Here is a 3,488-nt window from a genome sequence, read left to right on the forward strand (position 1 = left end):
TCACATTTTATATTATATAAGTATATTTTCAAATATAACTGGGCAACTGAATATATGGGAGATATTTGCACATCAGACAAGTGACTGGTATCAAACATCTATACAGTATTGGTACAAATCTACAAAAGAAGCAAAATTAACCCAATAAAAAAGTGAGCCAAAGAACTAAACAGAAAGTTTTCTGAAGAGATACACATGTCCACAGACACATGAAGAAATGCTTAACTTATCATTAGAGAAATGCAAATTAAAACTACACTGAGATACCATTACATGCCTAAGGGACTGGCTTACGTCCACAAACCAGAAGTGACAGGTGTTGAAGATGTTGTGGAGAAAAAGGAAGTTTGCAGCACTGCTGGTGGGAATGCAAACTGGTGCATCCCCTTTGGAAGACTGTATGGAGAGTTCTTAAACAAATAAAAATGAAAGTAACTTATGATCTGGCAATACCACTCTTAGATATTTATCCAGTGGACACTCAAGCACTAGAGAAAGGACATATGCACCCCTATGTGTGTTTCTTTCTTTCTTTCCTTCTTTTTTCCTATGTGCATTTCTAATAGTCTACCAGGCTTTCTTTTTCTCCATGTTTTTGCCAACACTTGTCATCTCTTGATTTGTTGATATAGACCAGTCTGACAAATGTAAGATATCTCACTGTGATCTTGATTTGCATTTCCATAGTGACAAGTTATGGGTGCCATCTAGATGCCTTGTTGAGAGAACCATCTACTCAGATCTTTTGTCTATTTTTAACCGTTTTGCTGCTGTTGAGTTGTATTATTTCTTTATAAATTTTTAATATCAATCCCTTGTCAGATATTTGATAGGTAAAAATCTTCTCCCAGTTGCCTGGTTAGCTTAATATCTTTGTGGACGCTTCGTTCAATGCACAGAGCTTTTTAGTCTAAGGAGTCCCATTTATTTATTCTTTCTTTCTGCCTGCCCCTGGGGTTGAATCACCTAATACAACTTTGATGTTAAGATACTAATGTGTTTCACTTAGGTCTTCTTCTATGTGTTTTATAGTTTCATGTCTGATATCTAGGTCTTTAATCCTCTTTGAGTTAATTTTGGTGTGTGGCATTAAGTGATGGTCTAGTATTATCCTTGTACATGTGGTTGTCTTCTCAACACCATTTGTTATAATTTTCTTTTTCTATAAATTGGTTTTGGTTTCTTTGTTGTCTATGATATTTCTGTATGTGTATGGATTTATTTTTGGACGCTTTAGTCTATTCCACTGATATGAATGCCTATTTTTGTTAAAATGCCACAATGTTTTAATGACTATTGCTTTACCATATATTTTTTTAACCTGAAAAAGAATAAAAGCTCCATTTTTTTCCCCTTGACTGTCAAAATTTCTTTGACTGGTCTAGGTGTTTTATATTTACACACAAATTTTAGGATTCTTTGTTCTATTTCTTTAAGGAATTTTATTGGTATTTTGATTATGGTTGCATCTAATTATTTCTCTAAGCTGAAACTAGTAAACAAACAAAATGTGTGTTTGACATTTTCATATAGTTTCCCAGATTGTTTTCAAGAAATTTTGGAATGATTTATTAAATGTTGCTTTTACAGATTTAAAAATTATTAGGGGATTAATGATTTACAGTCAACAGCTAATACAGTTATTGGTACATGTGTAAAATTTCTCAGTTTAGTGCAAAACACTCTAACCTCTCACCTAAGCCCTCCTCCACCATTATGAATTAGGACCTGGACCCCACTCTCCCCGTCTCCCACCCCCAGAGTCCTTTACTTTGGGGGAATACACTAAATCCAGTCCAAGTTCTGCTTTGTGTTTCCCTTTCTGTTCTTATTTCTTAACTTCTCACAGACTATTTTAACATGTATAATGTAGTTATTATCAATCTTTATTTTGTACTGTTTTGGGTTAAGATGGTTTTATTATGGAAAGGTGGGATTAAGTAGATAATGTGTCATTAAAGGAGAGATTGATTTTTATGTTTATATACTCTTAATTAGACACAACAAATTGTGAACATAAACTTTTATTAAAAACAAGCACAAACTGTTTAAAGTCAGAGTAAAGGTTACATCTTTAATATTTTAACAGTGCACATTTTAACAGTTTAATTAATCATTCTGAGTTGTATGGCATCCAAGCAGAGCTGCCAAAAGTTAAACACAAAGACTAAATTTGGCAATATTGCAGTGGAATGCAGCTGGTTTATCTTATCTGACATCCAAACATTTACATAAAATGAATTTACCCACAGCCCTTATAATGTTTATTAGCTGATACAGTCTTTTGAATGAAACACATTACTTTTTTTTCTTTTTTTTTAAATTTAATTTAATTTAATTTATTTATTCCCTTTTGTTGCCCTTGTTGTTTTATTGTTGTAGTTATTATTGATGTCGTTGTTGTTGGATAGGACAGAGAGAAATGGAGAGAGGAGGGGAAGACAGAGAGGGGGAGAGAAAGACAGACACCTACAGACCTGCTTCACCGCCTGTGAAGGGACCTGCCTGCAGGTGGGGAGCCGGGGGCTCGAACCGGGATCCTGACGCCGGTCCTTGAGCTTAGTGCCACCTGCGCTTAACCCGCTGCGCTACAGCCCGACTCCCACTTTATTTTTTCTTTTAAACATTTTTTCTTTTATTGGGGAGTTAATGTTTTACAGTTACCAGTAAATACAATAGTTTGTACAAGCATAACATTTCTCAGTTTTCCACATAACAGTGCAACCCACACTAGGTCCTATGTCATCCTTATTTAACATATACTCCCCTTGCCCCCCGTTCCACCCCAGAGCCTTTTACTTTGGTGCTTATTTATTTTAATGAGAGAGATTCAGAGAGAAAAAAAAAACAGAGATTAAGGTCAGAGTACTGATCAGCTCTGGCTTATGGTGGTGCTGGGGACTGTACCTGAGAACCTCAAGACTGAAAGGTTTTTTGCATAACTGTTGTGCTATCTCCCCAGCCCCAGCATGATGGTATTTTTTTTTTAATTTCTTTATTGGGGAATTAATGTTTTACGTTTAACAGTAAATACAATAGTTTGTATATGCATAAAGTTTCTCAGTTTTCCATATAACAATACAACCCCCACTAGGTCCTCTGTCATCCTTTTTTGGACTGTATTCTGCCCCCCCCCCCACTCCAGAGTCTTTTACAGAGTCAGGTTCTACTTGTGTTTTCTCTTCAGATCTTGATGTCAACTTCTGCCTGAGAGTGAGGTCATCCCATATTCATCCTTCTGTTTCTGACTTATTTCACTTAACATGAATTTTTCAAGGTCCATCCAAGATGGGCTGAAAACAGTGAAGTCAGCATTTTTCATAGCTGAGTTTTATATATATATCACAATTAGCTCAACCACTCATCTGTTGTTGGACACCTGGGTTGCATCCAGGTTTGGGCTATTACAAATTGTGCTTCCAAGAACATATGTGTACACAGATCTTTTTGGATGGGTGTGTTGGGTTCCTTAGGATATATCCCCAGGA

Source organism: Erinaceus europaeus, chromosome 4, assembly GCF_950295315.1.
Source record: "Erinaceus europaeus chromosome 4, mEriEur2.1, whole genome shotgun sequence".
NCBI classification, from domain to species: domain Eukaryota; kingdom Metazoa; phylum Chordata; class Mammalia; order Eulipotyphla; family Erinaceidae; genus Erinaceus; species Erinaceus europaeus.